This window comes from Somniosus microcephalus, chromosome 2, assembly GCF_052327205.1.
Source record: "Somniosus microcephalus isolate GS21.2 chromosome 2, FLI_Smic_1.0, whole genome shotgun sequence".
NCBI lineage: Eukaryota > Metazoa > Chordata > Chondrichthyes > Squaliformes > Somniosidae > Somniosus > Somniosus microcephalus.
In genome coordinates, this window is record NC_140988.1 from 52,329,938 (window position 1) to 52,350,947 (window position 21,010).

The following is a 21,010-nucleotide window of genomic DNA, read 5'->3' on the forward strand; positions in this document are numbered from 1 at the left end:
ATGATTCCAACCAATGGAGAGTTTTCCCCTTGATTCCCATTGACTTCAGTTTTGCTAGGGCTCCTTGACGCCACACTCGATCAAATGCTGCCTTGATGTCAAGGGCAGTCACTCTCACCTCACCTCTTGAGTTCAGCTCTTTTGTCCATGTTTGGACCAAGGCTGTATTGAGGTCAGGAGCTGAGTGGCCCTGGCGGAACCCAAACTGGGCATCAGTTGGCAGGTTATTGCTGAGTAAGTGCCGCTTGATAGCACTGTCGACGACACCTTCCATCACTTTGCTGATGATTGAGAGTAGACTGATGGGACGGTAATTGGCTGGGCCAGATTTGTCCTGCTTTTTGTAGACAGGACATACTTGGGCAATTTTCCACATTGCCGGGTAGATGCCAGCGTTGTAGCTGTACTGGAACAGTTTGGCTAGGGGCGCAGCTAGTTCTGGAGCACAAGTCTTCAGTACTATTGCCGGACTGCATGTCGACCCTATGCCTCTGGGTCCATCCGCAAGAGAGGAGGTGATGGATCTCCATGCACAGATGCCGGAGTCTCTGGCAGGCTTCCCAACCAGTCTATCAGAATGGCAGAGGAGCCTGCACCAGCTGCTGCCAGCGGCAGAGGCCGAGCTGCAGCAAAATTCGACGAAACATCATTGCAGACATTGGTAGATGGGGTTAGGGCCCGCAGGGAGGTCCTCTTCCCTATCTCAGGGAGGAAGAGGCCTCCCAAAGAGACCAGGGCTGCCTGGATGCAGGTGGCTGAAGAGGTGAACTCTGTGGGGGTGACCCGTCGTACATGGATGCAGTGCAGGAAGCGCTTCCATGACCTGCACTGCACAGGAAAAGTAAGTATGAAGTTCCCATCACCCTCAGGCTGCTCCCCATTGCCTTGCCCCAACAGCACTCAGCTTCAGCTATCACCTCCTCCACATCCAACTTCACAGTCACATCCATGCACCCTTACCCATTCTCTCTCTATCTATGCTCACATTCACATAACTCTTCCACCATGCAGCCCTCACACTGCCTCTCACTCTGATGCTTGTAACACAACTGCCAGCACACAGGGAGGGCCCTTAGTCTTGCAGCCTCACACCATCTTTGTCTCCTAAGTATCTTTGCTATGCAATCTCTACACTCACTCCTTCATTCTCACTCAACCTCTACTTGTCTCCCTCATTGCAGGAAAAGAGAGCTCAAAATAGGAGAGAACGAGCGAAGACTGGAGGAGGACCACCCTCACTCGCCCACCTGACCCCCTGGGAAGAAGCAGTTTTGGAGATTGCTGGGGCTGATGTGCCTGAGGAAGCTGGGGCAGGAGAGACAAGAGCAAGCCCGCAAGCTGGTGACAGAAAAGTTTCCCATCTCTCTCATTGACATAGCATGAGTTGCTGATATAATTCTGAAGCCACATCATTTGGACTTATGAGCATCTGCCAAATCCAATGTGCAAGTAGCCTTGGCATGACATCTCTAACTCTTTCCTTTACTCCCCCACAGGACCATCCGGAGCGCCTGCTGCCACTGCCCAGGAGGAAGAAGCTTTGCAGCCACACTCCTCAGAGGAAGCTCCAGCCTCTGAGGGCGCATCGTCAGCAGAAGTAAGGACACCCAGCACCAGCGCAGACACTCACACCTCGGTGGGACCTTCGGGACATAGAGTAGAGTTGTCACCTAGTGTATCACAGCTCACAAGTGAGCATCAGCAGATTGTGGAGACAGGGACAGCAGTGGAGAGTCCTCGTCAGAGGGCGTAGGGCTCTGCCAGCTCAGCTCAGCTGCATGTCGACCCTATGCCTCTGGGTCCATCCGCAAGAGAGGAGGTGATGGATCTCCATGCACAGATGCAGGAGTCTCTGGCAGGTTTTGTCTCCAGGGTCACTGCGAGTGTGGAGCGAATGGAGGAGTCCATGGTGAGCAGGAGCAGAGCCTTATTGGAGTAATTGGCGCATCAAAGCGTCACCACGGAAAGGATGGCTTTCTCTGTGGCAATGCTGGCTGCAGCCAAGGAGAGGAGGGCTGCAGCCGAGGAGAGGATGGCTGCGGCCATGGAGGAGTTTAGTCGCCAGAGTATTGGAAACACGGTGAGTGCTCTGAATAGAATGACATCTCTTGAGGAGCGATGGGCATCTATTGAGCACCGAGACCAGACCTTCATGGAAGTCCCTCTGATCAGAACTTCCAGTACAGAGACGGGTCCCCATGGCCCCCCCTGATGTGTAGCAAGGTGCTCTCCAGCCACTTGCAGGCGCTGAGGGGGAGCTGACCCATGAGAGGGAGGTTGTTGGCACCCCTCAAGGAAGTGGGGGCTCCCCTCCGCGCGCTCGCACTTCCATGCCACTTCAGAGCCCTCGGTCAGAGCCCCGCCAGAGTCCACACCCCAGTGAGATAGGAGACTCAAGCCCTGCACAGCCGCAGGAGCAGCAGACTGCTGGCGAGCCCTCACAGGCTCGCCACCCCAGAGGACGCCCGCCAAAGGTGTCGAGACAGGTGCAGCAGGAAAGTGAGCAAGGGGCCTCCACATCTGCTGAAGCCACAGGGGTAGCACTACGTAGGAGCACGCGTAAGAGAAAAATGAAGCAACACTAATCACAAGGGTAGTCACTTGGGTGAAAAGTCTTGTAAATATTTTTAATGCCATCACTTTCTTGGACATAAAAAATCTGGTGGCAGCTGCAGCAGTTATGGCGTCTGTCATTTGGCGAATGGGGATATCACATTGAGTCCTTAGGATAACTTGCAGATGTAAGCAAGCTGGTCAAATAGGTAGAAATGCGCAGGCATGGGCCACTGTCCATGGTCAGTTAAGAAGCAGTGAGGCTGCAGTGTTTGATGTACCAGGCTAGGCAAATCTGCCCAGGATGAGTGCGTTCCTTGCATTTCGCCCAGCAATGTTCTCGCGCACTGGTGCCGCTGGTTGGCGGCCCACTGCAGGATGCTTGTTCCCGTCCACCACCTCCTCCTCCTCCTCCTCCTCCTCAGCATCATCCTCAGGATCATCCTCATCCGAGGAGGCTCTGTGAGGAGCCTCTTGGTCCTGTGGAATCGGCAAGCCACGACGCTGTGCCATGTTGTGAAGCACACAGCATACTACAATGATTTTGGAGACCCTGGCTGATGAGTGCTGTAGGGCTTCCCCTGATCTATCGAGGCATCTGAAGCGCATCTTCAGCAATCCAATGGCTTGCTCGATAATGCATCTGGTGGAAATGTGGCTGGAGTTGTAGCGCTCCTCAGCCTCGTTGGCTGGTCTCCTCAATGGCATCATTAGCCAGGAGTGCAGGGGATATCCCTTGTCCCCAAGTAGCCATCCCTGAAGTTCGTTTGGTGGACTGAATAGCGGAGGCACAGTAGACTGGCGCAGTATGAAGGAGTCATGGCAGCTGCCAGGGTACTTGGCACAAACATGCAAAATCACCTTCTTGTGGTCACACACCAGCTGAACGTTAAGGGAGTGGAAGCCCTTGTGGTTGACAAAAACTCCTGGTTGGCGGTGGGGTGCCCTAAGGGCCACATGTGTGCAGTCAATGATGCCCTGCACCCTTGGAAAGTCTGCCAGCTGAGCTAATCCAATCGCTCGCGCCCTCACACTTGCGCGATCCCGGGTGAAATGGATGTGATTGTGCGCGAGGGCAAAGAGGGCATCGGTGACCTGTTTGATGCAAGTGTGTGCGGCCGCCTGGGAGATGCCGCTGATGTCTGCTGCTGATCCCTGGAAGGAGCCTGAGCATAAAAGTTGAGTGCGGTGGTGGCTTTGATGGCCACTGGTAAGGAGTGTCGACCTGATGCTCTAGGCTCCAGGTCTTGCTGCAGCATTGCACAGATGTCAGTCACTACCTCTCGTGAAAGTCACAGCCGCCTCTGGCACTGCTGCTCAGTCATGTTGATGTAGCTGACCCTGGGTCTGCAGACCCTGTTTGGGGGTATCTCCTGCACCGACAGCCTTCCATGCGCTGGCCCCTTCTGGCCTGTGCTGCCTCAGGTGGCTGAGCCGCAGCCTGTCGCTCCTGCTGGTGCTGCTGTTGTTGCTGGTGCTGCTGTTGTTGCTGGATCTGCTGTTGTTGCTGGATCTGCTGCAGCCACCTGTACTTTTGGAGATCCTCTAATGCCAAGAAGGGAAGGAACAAAAGGCCTCCCATGCTTCTGGCAGATGCCTCTGTTGAGGAGGCGCTGAGTTAGGGTGCTGAGAGGGGCTTCCCAGGAGCTCACACTGGAGAAGTGTGTGAGGCTCCAACCTTCCACAGCTGTGCCTAAGCCTTCAACAAGTTGCCCCAAGCCTTCAGCAACAAGGTCCTGCTGCCTACAAATGCTGGCTGATTAAATCTCTTCAGTCCTGATTGACCTGCAGCAGAAAGGAAGCAAGCCGACATTGTTCACACCAGGTTTCATCAGCAGTGTTCCCACCTGGTGTGTTTTACGTGGGGAAAGGCTGAAAATTCCAAGGGCCCCTGAAAATAGGATTAAACATGCCAATTATTGGTCATTAGGCTCCCGCCGACCATTCCCGCGCTGAAAGATGGGGGCGAAAGTCGGGCGGGGCGGGGAATCGGGCGGGGGGGGGTCGCGACCCCTATTTCTGCGATTTTCAGCCCCCGTCCGCCTGAAACCCTGCCCGACGGCTCCGGGAAAATCAGGGCCAGAATGTTTGAACATAGGGACAGGAGTAGTTCATTCAGTCCCTCAAGCCTGTTTCGCCATTCAATTAGATCATGGCTGATCTGTGTATTAAGTCCATTTACCCTCCTTGGTTCTGTAAATTTTAAGACCCTTGCCTAACAAAAATCCATCAATCTCAGTTTTGACATTTTCAATTGACCCCCAGCTTCAACAGTTTTTTGGGGAAGGGAGTTCCAGATTTCCACTACCCTTAGTGTGAATAAGTGCTTCCTAACATCACCCCTGAACAACCTAGCTCTAATTTTAAGGTTGTGCCCCTTTGCTCTGGTCTCTCCCACCAGAGGAAATAGTGGGGGAGAAATTCACTATCACCCCGTTTGGGGCGCTCATTTTTAAAAGTTTGAAAAGTTAGTGCCAGGTGCTAACGATTTCAAACTTTTGAAAAATTTGCTGTTTGCGCTCCAAGAAGGATGTGAAGCGTTAAATCATATATTTAAGGTAAGATATACTTGCATTGGAGGCAGTTCAGAGATGATTCACTAGGTTAATTCCAGAGATGAGGGGGTTGACTTATGAGGAAAGGTTGAGCAGGCTGGGTCTATACTCATTGGAATTTAGAAGAATGAGAGGTGATCTTATTGAAACATATAAGATATTGAGGGGGCTCGACAAGGTAGATGCAGAGAGGATGTTTCCCCTCGTGGGGACATCTAGAACACGGGGGAGATGAGGAGCAATTTCTTCTCTCAGAGGGTCGTAAATCTGTGGAATTCTCTGTCCCATAGAACTGTAGAGGCTGGGTCATTAAATACATTTAAGGTGGAGATAAAGAGATTATTGCGAGATAAGGGAATGAGGGGTTCTGGGGAGCAGGCAGGGAAGTGGCTTTGAGCCCAAGATCAGCCATGATCTTATTGAATGGCAGAGCAGGCTCGAGGGGCAAAGTGGCCTATTCCTGCTCCTATTTCTTATGTTCTTATATTCTTAGGATAAGGAGTCACATAATCATAAATTTTGAGAGCATACGAATCAATTATGTAATGCTATCCATAGTGAACTTGACTGAAGTTAACAGACTTTTTCCAATTTTGACACTTATACTGCAGGCTTCCCAATGTCCAGACACCATGCCAGGTAAGTGTGGTGTGTTGTGAGTCTGCTGTAATGTTTATGCATTAATGACAGCTACAGAAATGGTGCACTGGTGAGTTTCAGAGGTAAGAAAATGTTGGGAAATTCATATTTAATTCATTTTTAATGCATTTAGACTTTTCTGTTGGTAACAAATTTTGAATTGTATGTGTAGTCCCACCTCATTGGGAGAACCTCTCTCACCAGTGACCGATCGCTTCTGTAACCTCACCTGCAGCTGCCATCTGTTCTAGCCTAAGGAGGGAGTCACTGGAGAGCCTGGGTGCAAGAGCTCACCTGTTAACAGTGATTGTCAGTGTTGGCAGCACCTCAATGCTGTCAAACACTGAAAAATGAACTGTCAAAATAAATTGTGCGTGGTCCCTTTAAGAAAACCAGCAGATGGCGGGCCATCAAATGACGTCATCTGACACCGGCTTCCTTTTAATTTTCCGGCAAGCCCGCAGGGTGGGCTTAACAAGGCCAATTGACATAAAATTACTTCTGTGGGCCGGATGTAGTTGGAGGCAGGACTGGAACCCGGAAGGCAGCTGACCCGTTCCCAAGCCACCTCGAAGCATAAAATCACGGCCACAATTATATGACTCTATAAGTACATGAATTGTGTACAGTTTGTATTCTGGTAATTACTTGTAACCTCTTGTTGATTTTTAAGGAAAGAAATTTCACAGATTCATTGGGGGAGAAATTGAGTATAGCCCCGTTTGGGGCGCCAGCCTCGCCAGGGTGCTAAAAGTAGCACCCCGGGAACATTCGCGCCCCTGCACCGGAAATTGAGTGGTTGCGCCCCAAAGGGAAGCGCGGCGCTACTGGAGGCGCCCCGCATCCCTCTTGGGGTGCGGCGAGTGAATATCGTGGCGCAACGTGCTGCAGTGCCACACGCTGCGGCATGTCGCGCTGCGGTATTGCAAGCCTTCCTCCCCTTCTTAAAGGGGAGGGGCCTTGTGCAGCGCGATCTGGGGCCCAGCTGGGCCCCCGAGCATCGGGAGTGCAGGCAAAAGAGCCCGGCACCGAAGAGAAGTGCTGGGCTCTTGGAGCGCAGCTGGTACTCCGCGGCAGGGGGTTCAGGAGGCCGGGGATGGGAGCGCAGGCAGGTGCTGGCAGGTGGCCAACAACAAAAATGGCCGCGCCGCATCTCACCTTTAATTTGCGCCTCCCCGGCCACAGGTAGGCCCCCCTGAACCCGTCGGACATAGCGTTCGGCCATAAATCAAGAGGCGCTGCCAAATATCGCGGCCGGGGCATCAGCGGGGCGCTAACAGTTAGCGCCACCACTAACGTCCCGTGGAATTTAGCGGGAGGCGTGGGCAGTGCCGCGCCCGGGCGCCAGTTGGCTTCCGACCCACTTAGCGCCCTCTTAAGGCGCTAACGGGTGGCGCAACCAACTGAATTTCTCCCCTTATTGGGTTTTGTGTTGTCTGTTCCATGGGTCTGTCTGAACTCTATAAACTGTCAGACAATCAGAACGTCTTACAGTTTTTTACATTAACATTTGCATTTTCACCATATCTGTAATAAATTTATCTTTTTATGATGAATCCACCTGGTGCTCACCAAAGTCAAGGATCTTAGCACTGGTGAAATTGTAAGTCAGGTATCAATGGGTTAAATAGATGCATGGCAAATTTTCTTCAGTAGGCCACCAACAATATCGCTTTTCCAGGCCTCTGAAAAGTAACCCACTGCAGTTTCTCCATTTTGAAGAGCACGCTGGGTGCTGCCTAATCTGACCCAGTGGACGGGAAATTGGGTCCTTTCACGCCGCCCGTTAAGGCTGGTTTGGAAGAAAAAATGGCGGTCGCCTCGCTTCCACCCACTTCCAGCATGGAATGTGGTGGCCATCATTTTGGGCAGGTTGGTAGCGCTGCCGTTGCCTGCGCTCGCTGCACATATTTTAATTGTACAGATCGTGATGTCAATCGGTGTTCAACACCTGAATTGATGCACGATCTGTGATTTTAGATGTTGCCGCTCTTAATAATGCCCTCTCCAAACCATGCACAGAAGAACGTGCATGCAGCAGTACAGTGGAGATGCTGCCAGTGCTTCTTAAAAGGACACACACAACTTTCAGGTAAGTTTAGATTTTTGTTTTTGGACTGGTTTCTTTACATTTTATTGGAGCAGTGGCTTGGTGCAATACATTAAAATATTATTAAAGTGTGCAGGGGTTGCAGGGAGTGTTGCTGGATGTTTGCAAGGCTTTGGCTGCTAAAGGAAGTCCTCTGAGAACATCACTTCCTCCCAGTCCTGGGGACTTTAGTTACAGTTCCCCGTGTGTTGCAACATCACATGGAGATGGAGCAGAGGCAGCAAAGGAGACAAGCTGCTCACAGAGGGAGGAGGAAGCAGAAGAGCAGGAAGCAGACCAGGAAAAAACAGAAGAGAAGGAAGCGGAAGGAAGGAGGCAACCCTAACAGTCTGTTTGTACCGGGATGTACAGGATCGAATCATCCGCCTATGGTACCAGTGAACACAACCCCAATTCCCCTTTCAACATTAGTCCCACACCCTACCTTTCCTCTGTTACTGACCATCACAGTGTCCTCTTGGCCACAGTACTGAAATAAAAGCCACCACAAAGCAAACTTTCCAATCCAACTTTATCCATATATGCATCCAATATTACATCAAAAAATCAACTAATCATCCTTGAGCATTCCCTTCGTGACTGTCTTGCATGTGCCTTTGCCTATCCTTGTACTGTTACACAGTGCTATCTCAGTGGCTGCAGCAAGGCTGGTGCAAGGCTGTTGAATTTTAATGGGGGACACTGCAGATGGCATTGCAAGACCACCTCAAGGAGCTGGTGGCTGGGAGTGTCAAATCGAATGACGGTGTTTTTTCATCTTCTTCTTCACTCTCCTCTCCTTCTTCTTGATCAACCATTGGTTGGGCAGGCTGAATTTCTTGGGTGTCTGAAATAAGGAAGGCACAAGGGTAGGGTTGTGGTGAGGGAAGTGAGGTAAAGCAAGAAGTGCTTGCTTACACCATGTGCAGCTTGTAAATCAGAAGAGATTGTGGGATGAGGGGGAAGTGGGATGTAAGCAGTAGGGTAATGTAATAGGAAACCCGCATCTTGTATTCTTTCAGGCCAACTGCTGGCCAAGGGCTCAGCCATGCCCCTACCAAGAATGGCCAGCACCGTCTCCTCCAAGGGGGTGAGGTGAAGCTAGGAATGTGAAGTGTGCCTCGTGTTTGGTAGAGGTTGTTAATAGGTGAGTAATGGGGATTGTGGGGGGGGATTGTGCATTGAGCAGTGTGTGAGGCTAGTGGTGCAGTTGACTTTTGAAGATGCATTCACTGACCTTGACCACTCGTCTTAGGTAATGCAACTTCTTTGGGAACTGGAGCCAGGTCCTAAGAGTGACACTGCTGGCAGTGATTGCCTCGGCGATCTGGTACCACATCCTTATTTCTGGATGGCCTCCTGGCCCCCTGTGGGTAGAGGACCTCTCGTCCAGTGTTGATCCCCTGCACAAAGCTCAAGTGCAGCATCCGAGACCCTGGGTACATATAAGACCATAAGAAATAGCAGCAGGAGTAGGCCAATCGGCCCCTCGAGCCCGCTCCGCCATTTAATAAGATCATGGCTGATCTGATCCTAACCGCCAATCTACTATCACAGAACCATCTCCTGAATCTAACAGAATTAGACACACGAAATAGGAGCAGGATCAGGCTACACGGCCCCTGGGCCCGTTCCGCTACCCACAGGGCCATGTCCGATCCGAACCTAGACTCATGTCCAAATTCCTGCCCACTCCCCGTAACCCTTAATTCCCTTTACTTCTAGGAAACTGTCTATTTCTGTTTTAAATTTATGTAATGATGTAGCTTCTACAGCTTTTTGGGGCAGCATATTCCATGGACCTACCACCCTCTGAGTGAAGTAGTTTCTCCTCATCTCAGTTTTGAAAGAGCAGCCCCTTATTCTAAGACTATGCCCCCTAGTTCTAGTTTCACCCATCATCGGGAACATCCTCCCCGCATCCACCCGATCCAATCCCTTCACAATCTTATATGTTTCAATAAGATCGCCTCTCATTCTTCTGAACTCCAATGAGTAGAGTCCCAACCTCTCCTCATATGTCCATCCCCTCATCCCCGGGATTAACCGAGTGAACCTTCTTTGTACTGACTCGAGAGCAAGTATGTCTTTCCTTAAGTATGGACACCAAAACTGTATGCAGTATTCCAGGTGCGGTCTCACCAATACCTTGTACAACTGAAGCAATACCTCCCTATTTTTATATTCTATCCCCCTAGCAATGAAAGCCAACATTCCATTGGCCTTCTTAATCACTTGCTGCACCTGCATACTAACCTTTTGAGTTTCGTGCACCAGGACCCCCAGATCCCTTTGTACTTCAGTACTTTCCAGTTTCTTACCATTAAGATAATAGCTTGCTCTACGATTTTTCCTGCCAAAGTGCATAACCTCACACTTTCCAGTATTGTATTCCATCTGCCAAATCTCTGCCCACTTACTTAGCCTGTCGATGTCCCCTTGCAGGTTTTTTATGTCCTCCTCACTCACTACTTTCCCTCCCATCTTAGTATCATCTGCAAACTTTGATATGTTACACTCGGTCCCCTCCTCCAAATCGTTAATATAGATTGTAAAGAGTTGGGGACCCAGCACCGACCCCTGCGGAACACCACTAGTTACTGATTGCCATTCTGAGAATGAACCATTTATCCCAACTCTCTGCCTTCTGTTAGATAGCCAATCCTCTATCCATGCCAGAATATTACCCCCAATCCCGTGATTTTTTATCTTAAGCAATAATCTGTTGTGTCGCACCTTGTCAAACGCCTTTTGGAAGTCTAAATAAACTACGTCCACTGGTTCCCCTTTATCCACCCTATATGTTACTTCCTCAAAGAACTCCAGCAAATTTGTCAAACATGACTTCCCCTTCATAAAACCATGCTGACTTTGTCCTATTAAATGATGATTATCCAAATGTCCTGTTACTGTCTCCTTAATAATGGACTCCAAAATTTTACCTACCACAGATGTTAGGCTAACCGGTCTATAGTTTCCAGCCTTCTGTCTACTGCCCTTTTTAAATAAGGGTGTTACATTAGCAGTTTTCCAGTCTGCCGGGACCTTTGCTGAGTCCAGGGAGTTTTGGAAAATTATTACCAATGCATCCACAATCCCTACCACCACTTCCCTCAAGACCCTAGGATGTAAGCCATCAGGTCCAGGTGATTTATCCGCCTTCAGTCCCATTATTTTACCGAGTACCACTTCCTTAGTGATTTTGATCATGTTTAGCTCCTCCCCCCTATAGCCCCCTGTTTGTCCAGTGTTGGGATATTCTTAGTGTCTTCTACTGTAAAGACTGATACAAAATATTCATTCAGTGTTTTTGCCATCTCCATATTTCCCACCATTAATTTCCTGGTCTCATCCTCTAAGGGACAAACATTTACTTTAGCCACCCTTTTTCTTTTTATATAACTATAAAAACTCTTACTATCTGTTTTTATATTTTTTGCTAATTTACTTTCATAATCTGTCTTCCCTTTCTTAATCAATCTTTTTGTTATTTTTTGCTGTCTTTTAAAGTTTTCCCAATCCTCTATCCTCCCACTAGATTTGGCTACCTTATATGCCCTTGTTTTTAGTCGAATACTATCCTTAATTTCTTTACTTAGCCACGGATGGCTGTCTTTTCTTTTACACCCTTTTCTTCTCAGTGGAAGATATATTTTTTGGAAGTTGTAAAATAACTCCTTAAATGTACACCACTGATCATGTATCGTCTTACCCTTTAATCTATTTTCCCAATCCACTCTACTCAATTCCGCTCTCATACCTTCATAGTCTCCTTTATTCAAGCTTAGCACGCTTGTTTGAGATCCAACCTTCTCACCCTCTAATTGAATATGGAATTCAACCATGTTATGGTCACTCATTCCAAGGGGATCCTTTACTAGGACATTTTTAACTAATCCTGTCTCGTTACACAGGACCAGATCTAAGGTTGCTTGCCCCCTGGTTGGTTCAGTTACATACTGCTCAAGAAACCCATCCCTAATACATTCAATGAACTCATCCTCAAGGCAGCCCTGCCCAATTTGATTTGTCCAATTAATATGATAGTTAAAATCCCCCATAATTATAGATGTTCCCTTATTACGAGCCTCAACTTTTTCCCAATTGATTCTCCGTCCAACATAGTTGCAACTGTTCGGAGGCCTATAGACTACGCCCACTAGTGTTTTTTCCCCCTTATTATTCCTTACCTCCACCCAAACTGTTTCATTATCCTGATCTTTTGACCCAATATCATTTCTCTGTATTACAGTGATTCCTTCCTTTATTAACATAGCCACCCCACCTCCCCTTCCTTCCTGCCTGTCCTTCCTGATCGTTGAATAACCTGGTATGTTTAATTCCCAGGCATTGTCACCCTGCAGCCATGTTTCTGTAATGGCCACAAGATCATACCCATATGTAGTTATTTGTGCCAGTAACTCATCTATTTTGTTACGAATGCTACGTGCATTCAGATAGAGAACTTTCAAATATGTTTTGTGACACTTAGTTCCTGCTTTTGCCCTTTTTATTACTTTACCTTTTACTCCATACCTTCTGCCCCTTCCTGACACACTCTGGTTTTTAATTTCCCCACTGCTACCTAAGTCTATGACCTTCTCTGTTGTCATTTTTATTATTTGCTCTCTACCCTTTCCCAAGCCTGTTGAGCCAGTTGTGTCAGTACTGAGGCAATTCTAGCAGTTTTGATCAGCAGAAGGCAGCTCACCTTTAAAAGCTGCAGACTGCCTGTGAAGGAATAAGCCATATAACCTATTCAGAAAAATTCACTATCTTATGAAAGAATTCTGGTCTTATTAAAACATAACAAACTGGGTTTGGAAGTTTAGAACCCTAACTATGAAATAGCTATGAAAGAATTCTGGCTATTGAGATACGACAGTTGTTGACCCTGAATAAATAACCTTATTGAAACAGAAAATGCATGGCTCCGACAGGCTGACTTTTGGGAACGAAATCAATGGTTCACCCTGGATAAGGTGTTTTAATTTAAACTTCGTAAAGATGGCACATAAGTTAAGGAACATCTGACCTCGTAAAGATGACATAAAATAAGGGACACCTGCCATTCATACCGTTTTATATGGTTAACCCAGAACACCTGGAGAAAGACAAGATTCTGGAATATTACAAGTTGATGCAGAAGTAAAGAATTGCAGAGGTCAGCAGAAAGATGAATAGGGATAATTAACTTGCATCAGCAGAAACTTTAAAGGCAATACCACTGAAAAAGGGTATAAATATTAAACTCTCAAATGGGATATCAGACTCGCTTTAATCAGGCAAAGCGATTCTTGACCACAGAAACGGCTCTGTGGTCTCCAACTCTTTGTACCTCGGGGATCAAAGGTATTTGATATTGATGGATATCCTGTATAGAAAACTTTAAGAACTGTAATACTGTAGTGAAGTTCATATTTAAAAGTAAGATTCGCTGTTAAAAAGATCATGGGGTAGATTTTGCCGAACCTGCCGGGAAGAAGGCAGGACTTCCCCTTTCAGGTTTTTGACCCACCTACTTCGACATCCGGCCAATCCGCGCAATTTTCCCTTGATTGACATTGTTGAGCCCGCTGGATGGGCTCAGCAGGCCAATTAAGGGCCACCCGGCAACAGGTGACATCACAGACTGAAATTTCATCTGTCAAGAGTTCTTGACAGATGAAATATCAGTGTCTCACAGTTGTTTGAAGCTGTGAAACACTGACACTCTGAGTTCTAAGCTGAGTCATTCTGCACAGACTCAGTTAAAACTCTTACCAGCACTCAAAGCTGAAGGCTGTCACTTTTGACAGATCGCAGCCATTCAGCTTTAAGTTCCGGGTGAGTGATGCGCTCCCGACGGCTACAGGAAGAAAGGCTGTGAAGGTAAGTACAGGTAAGTAAAAGTTCTTTACACACTTTAGACACACCAAACACACTTACCTTTACAATCATGCACCCATCACTCACCTGAGCGCCGACATCGCGACCCCTCCAACTCCTTCAACCCGACGGCCCACCTGCTCTAATCTGGCGTGGTTTGGAGCCGTCGGGAAACCCACACGAAACCCCTCAAAATAGGGATTAGGCTAAAAACTGCCTGTTAACTACCTGTTAACAGGCAGTTAATTGGCACTAATCCCTTCCCGCCTGGTTTCGGCAGGTCCCAGTGTGGGGCGGGTACCTGCCACCCCTGAAACTTACGTGGGGTGGGGTTTTGGGCCCCTAAATTCGGGATTTCCCCCCCCCACACACCTGAAACCCCGTCTGATGGATCCCCGAAAATCTAGCCCCATATTTTTCTCTTTTTAGAACTGTTAACGTTGCGATTGACTGATTTGCCAACTGTAAATTGCATGTCGGTTCTTTTAATAAATCTCTATATATTTTTAGAATTGTCTCACATAAGTCTTCTGTATCAATAACTCGCAAACTCAACCTCTGTACACTCTTTGGTGAAGAGTTACAGAATTTGGTCAATGTGAGAACAAATTCAGCCAGTGGAGGAGGGTGGTGGTGGATGGGGACTGGTTGGGCCTTTGTTCAAGGAAGAAGCGGAGCGCCCTCAGACCGTTCTAGTGGGGGATGGAGGTGTAGAGGGATTGGACGTCCATAGTGAAAAGGAGATGGTTAGGGCCAGGAAACTGGAAACTGTTAAAGTGACAGAGGGCGTCGGAAGAGTCGTGAATGTAGGTGGGAAGAGACTGGACAAAGGAAGAAAAAGTAGTCGAGATAGGAAGCGATAACATCCGTGGGGCAAGAACAGGCTGAAATGATGGGTCTACCAGGGCAGTCCTGTTTGTGCATCTCCACCACCCTCCTCCGCCTGGCTCAACTTGTTCTCACATTGAACAACTTCTCTGAATCCACTCATTACCTCCAAATTAAAGGTGTTGCTATGGGAACCTGCATGGGCCCTAGCTATGCCTGCCTTTTCATGGGATATGTGAAACATTCTTTGATCCAGTCCTACTCAGGACCCCTCCCTCACCTCTTTTTCCAGTACATCGATGACTGTATCGGTGCCATTTCCCGCTCTCGCCCTGAACTAGATAAGTTCATTCACTTTACTTCCAATTTCCACCCTTCCCTCACCTTCACATGGTCCATCTTCGACTCTTCTCTTCCCTTCCTTGACTTTTCCATCTCCATTTCTGGCAATCGGCTTTTGACAAATATCCACTGCAAGCTCACTGACTCCCACAGCTACTTGGACTACACTTCCTCCCACCCCGCTTCCTGTAAGGACTCTATTCCATTCTCCCAGTTTCTCCATCTCCGCCGCATCTGTTCTGATGATGCCACCTTCCATACCAGTGCTTCCGACATGTCTTCCTTTTTCCGCAACCGAGGATTCCCCTCTACTGTGGTTGACATGGCCCTTGACCGTGTCCGTTCTATTTCCCGCACTTCTGCTCTCACCCCTTCCCCTCCCTCCCAGAACCACGATAGGGTTCCCCTTGTCTTCACCTTTCATCCCACCAGCCTCCACATTCAACAGATCATTCTCCACCATTTCCGCCACCTCCAACATGATCCCACCACCGAACACATCTTCCCCTCACCTCCCCTTTCTGCATTCCGAAGGGACCGCTCCCTCCGCGACACCCCGGTCCACTCCTCAGTCACCCCTAACAGCCCTTCCCCTTCGCCTGGCATCTTCCCGTGCAAGCGCAGGAGATGCAACACATGCCCTTTTACCTCCTCCCTTCCCACTGTCCAGGGCTCCGAACACCACTTCCAAGTGAAACAGCGATTTACTTGTACTTCTTGCAATTTAGTATACTGTATTCGCTGCTCACGATGCGGTCTCCTCTACTTTGGGGAGACCAAACGCAGATTGGGTGACCGCTTTGCGGAACACCTCCGTTCAGTCCGTAAGGGTGACCCTGAGCTTCCGGTCGCCTGTCACTTTAATTCGCCGCTTCACTCCCACTCTGATCTCTCTGTCCTCAGCCTATTACATTGTTCCAATGAAGCTCAACGTAAGCTCGAGGAACAGCACCTCATTTTTCGCTGAGGCACTTTACAGCCTTCTGGACTCAACATTGAGTTCAACAATTTCAAACTATAACCCCTGCCCCCATTTTTCATGCTGTATGATTTTGCCATTCCCATTTGCAACATTTTATCTTTCCTGCCTTTTACCAATTCCTTCCTCCCCTCCCACCACCCCCCACCCCTGTCTCCGCACCTGCTTAATATCTGTTGCATCTCCAGTTTTTTCCAGTTCTGATGAAGGGTCCCAGACCTGAAACATTAACTCTGTTTCTCTCTCCATAGATGCTGCCTGGCCTGCTGAGTGTTTCCAGTGTTTTCTGTTGTTATTTCAGATTTCCAGCATCGGCAGTATTTTGCTATAGCTTTAAGTAAAGCTAGCCTCGCTCCAGTGACATGAACTTCGGTCCCCTGCTGAGCGCACAGCCTGTCAGCAGCGCGTGCGCTACAATCATGGCAATTAGCAGGCAGCACGAAATTGTTTTGCTGCCTGTGTTTTTGAATGGGCATGGGCATATCTCTCAGCGTGGTGCCCACGCCTATTTTCCAACGTTATTGAATTTCACCCCCAGTGTATTTTTCTGGAGGTTGTGCACCTCACATCAGTTCTCAGGCTGCCCAGGAGTACCACTGCAGTGAATTAAGCCATTCTGGGATATATATGGTCTCTTCCTGAAATGTTGGGCTCAATTTTCCAAGCCCCGAGGAGGCGGTCTGGAGGCGGGACAGCACATTAAATCGGAGAAATTGGGGGCGGATGGCAAACCCGCCCCCATCCCGCCTCCGTGCCCTTTTGCCAGGAGGCGGGAAGATGTGCAGCTTCGGGTCCCGTCTCCTGGAGGCGAGAATGGCTTTTAATCCTTTTAACTGCCTGTTAACAGGAAGCTAACAGGCAGAAAAAGGGATTAGTGCCATTTTACCTTCACAGGTGAAGGCTTCCTGACCTCGGAGAACCCCGCTGGGTTGGAGGCGATGTGGAGGAGGTCTGCGGCGGTCGGAGGCACCTGGAAGTAAGGTGTAGAGGTGAGTGATGGGTGCAAGTGTGGAGTGGTAAGTATACAAGGTGAGTGATAAGTTTAAATAAGTGTTCACTTACCTTTTTTTACTTCTGTAGCCTTTAGCCATGCTGGATCAGGAGAGCGGACATCCACCTTGTCAATTTCAGGTAATGGCTGATGGACCCTCCGATCCATCAGACATCTGAAATTTACTTTTTTACAATGTTTTTTCAGTCCTCACCACAAAAACGAATCAAACTCAAGAGAATGTCAGTGTTTGACAGCTTCACAGAGCTGTCAAATGCTGTCATTTCTTCTTTCAAGAAGTCTTGACAGATAGCACATCTGACGTTGACTTGATCTGTCAGTGACTTCTTCCCTAATTGGCTTGCTGAGCCCGCCGGGCGGGCTTAACAAGCTCAATCAGGGGAAAATTCCTCTGTATGGTCAGGCGAGGATGGAGGCAGGACATTGACACGGCAAGCATCAGTCCCGCCTCCAAGTCACCTCCATTGGCAAAGCCCAGCCCGTTGGCTCAGGCCGAAGGGGGAAGTATCCCAAATTGAAGCATTGCGCTGGGCAGCAAATTTGATGTAAAAATAGAAAATGCTCGAAATACTCAGCAGGTCAGGCAGCATCTGTGGAGCAAATTTGACAGATCTTTTTGACATCATATATGTTTCCAGATAGACATTGATGGAGTAGATTGTACAGAACACCTCAACTTCTGTCCTCTTTCAAGACTTATTTCACATAGGGCCCTTGCTACTGTTAGAGAAAGTTTCTTCCCATCAGCCTGGGCAGGAGTTAAACCTCAAAACCATGTCCAAAAAATAGCAGGACTCTGTGCATTACCCAATAACTTTTGTTAAATGTTTTATTTATTTTGGACTCTCTGTAAGGATTTTGGCCCTGAAATTTTGGTATGGGATATTATCCCCAAAATGCTTGATGTGTTTATGCTTATTACTCGATCAGCTATTTTAACTGAGGCATTAACTCGGGTTAAATGGGTTAACGCCTCAACCAAAACAGGCAGAGTGAAGAATTTCGCACAAATCTCTTTGTACACTCGTATCCCCCGGCGCATTCATAGGCGCTTTGTTTTTACAATTTAGTACCATAACAAGCTGGACCAGTACCAATCCACAGGGAGACCTATCTTTTGAAAAGGTTAACCTTAATGTAATAAACCATTTACTTATTATTTCTCTTTGGTTTACTCTTCCTATAAGTTCATAATTGACAGCCTCCTGCTGTCGTTGTAGTGAAGACTACACTTTCCCTCTTTTGTCAACTGGAGAGGGTATGGGATAATGGCTTGAATTCTAATCTTTCACTGATGATAACATTTAATTGAAACCCTTAATAATCAATATCAGTACATCAGAAAACACAGAAGTAAATGGAAAAATTGATTTATATTTTAAAAACTAGACCTTTGGCACCTGGTTTACATGTTCAGAAATTTCTGGGCATCCCATTCATGATATTGGAATATTTGGTAAACAGCTGGACAGGTGACAACCCAAGTGACATCACTACAGCTGGTGCTGCTTTCACAGATTCTATATATAAATATAAATATGACAGATTTACACATCGCTCTTTAATTATGCTAGAAATAGCTGAGATTGCCAAGATAAATAAGAAATGTTATTTTTCACTTTCTGCACCAAAGTGTGTTTTCAAACCAATTGTTCACTTAATTAATCTAAACTTGGTGTTACAGGGAGTGCATTTAAATTGGTGAGTAAGATGAACTGTGAAAGATTTTCAACGAGCGACCAAGATAAGGGACATTTAGGCTAAATAATTAATTTAAAACTTTTTTTAGAAAAAGGATGAACACAGTTCAAGCAAAATTAACGTCTATTTTCAAAATTGTTTCATGAAACTGCAGTAAGGCTCATTGTCTGTAAATACAGTGCACCGCTTCGATAGGCAGTAACTTTAGAAATAAGTGAAAAAGCCTGTTAAATTAATTTTCTGTTCCATCTTGCAAATATTTCCTGTTGTGCATGTTCCTAAAGTAGCTTAATGGTTATGTTACTGGCTCAATAGCCCATGATGCTTTGATTAATAATCCACAGAATGCAAGTTCAAATCCCACCATGACAGTTTGAACATTTGAATTCATTTTTTTTTAAAAGCTGGTATTAGTAAAAGTGACCATGAAGCTGTTGGATGGTTATAAAAACCCAACTGGTTCACCAACGTCCTTTAGGGAAGGAATCCTGCCATCCTTATTCTGTCTGGCCTATATATGACTCCAGTCCCACACTAGCATGGTTGACTCTTTACTACTCTCTGAAGTGGCCAGCGAGCCACACAGCTAAAAAACCTACATGGACTGCAGTGGTTTAAGAACAAGGCCAGCCATCACCTTCTCAAGGGCAATTAGAGATGGGCAATCAATGCCAGCGATGCCCATATCACAAGAATGTATATTTTTTTTAAGTTTTCATTTCTGTTAAGTGTTAATACCCAACTTTTGTGAACCTCACCTTGTGGGAGAATCTTCATCACATGGACAGCAGCAGTTCAAGAAGAAGGCTCACCACCTCCGTCTCAAGGGCCACTAGGAATGGGCAATAAATGCTGGCCTTGCTAGAGAAGCCCACATCCCAAGAATGAATTTAAAAAGTGAGGCAGATGGGAAGGGAAATCCTCTAGGGACCCAGGCATTGCCCCCGCAGCCCCCCCCCCCCACCACCACCCTTGTCCATCACTATTTGTATGCAGAGGGTGGGGAAGAAGCAACCAGTGGTGGTCCTGGCAGAGGCAGGGTAGGAAAATCCCAGCCAGCAGTGGTGAGGCCTCATTGCTCACATATTCCACCATTCTCCGCTGTGGTGTCACCTGACTTCAGACAGGATCATTGAGGAGAATTCCAGCCTGAGTGCCCAAAACAGTACCGAGTGTTCTATTCCCTGGAACTTAAGCACAAAGTTTGAAAATCCTGTCACCTTAATAATAGAACAGATAACTAATTTACAGCCAGAGTCAAAGTCCAGTTATCTGATTACAAAGTTTAACTGGATAGTTACATTCAAACTTTTCTCAAATATCAGATTAGCATTTCACCTACATAATAGTAGTGATTACATTTCGAATGTAATTCATTGGTTTTGACGTGCTTTGACATATTCCAAGGACATGAAAGGCCACTATATAAATAGGGTGTAAATTGGGTGTAGTAATGTAGCGCAGTAGTAGGTAGTTGTAGGAATATAAATGGGGTGTGGTAGTGGAGTGTAGTGGTAATTATTATGTAGTGGACTAGTAAATAGATTGTGAATTCAAATCTCATGAGACCAAGTTGTGAAATGAAATGCTATAAATCTGGTAATTTATGACCTGGTATTAGAACAAATGACCATAAAAGCTATCAGATTGTTGTAAAAACCCAATTATTTCACCACTGTCCTTCAGAAAAGGGAACCTGCCATTCCTACATGGTCAAGCCTACATATAACTCCAGTCACAAGCACTAAATTCCAAACTATTAATGCTCTCTGAAGTGGCCTAGCAAGTCACTTTGTTGTGAAAAACAAAATTGCAACCAGCAGTTCAAAAATGTGGCCCACTACCTTCTCAGTGCAACTAGGAATGGGCAATAAGTGTGGCTTTGCCAGCATCACCAACATTATGATAACAAATTAAAATATTTATAAATGCAAAGCCTTAACATTTTACGAGGTAGATTAATTTCTATTTAGTTGGATGGGATTTGAGCTGTTCATCCAATCCTTTATCCTATTGTAATATCTGGATGTTAGAGTTGTCAGATGTGAATGAAGCATGTGATTTAACTAATTAATACTCAACATTGGTATGATGAATGTTAAACAGATTTAGGCAATTTAGTCCAGAAACTCTATTCTTTCTTGGGGTGGGATTTATATGTGCAGGGTTGAGGGCACTGCTGGGATTCTACTGTTTTGTCAGTTTCAGTACTTAAAGGATTTAGCTGTTTTACATAAAGGTGTAACTTGTAATTCACTTTCATTTGAATTATCAGGCTTTCATCCTCCCGTCATCATCATTCTTCCTGTGCCGATGATGTGCATAAGGCAGTAACCAGTTGACACCATCCTATTCTGTTAGGTTTTTGCCCCTAGTTTGCATAGATGAGGTGCATCCGTTGTTATTGTGTGACGTAAAGTTCCTCTTGGTCGACCTCTACCTCT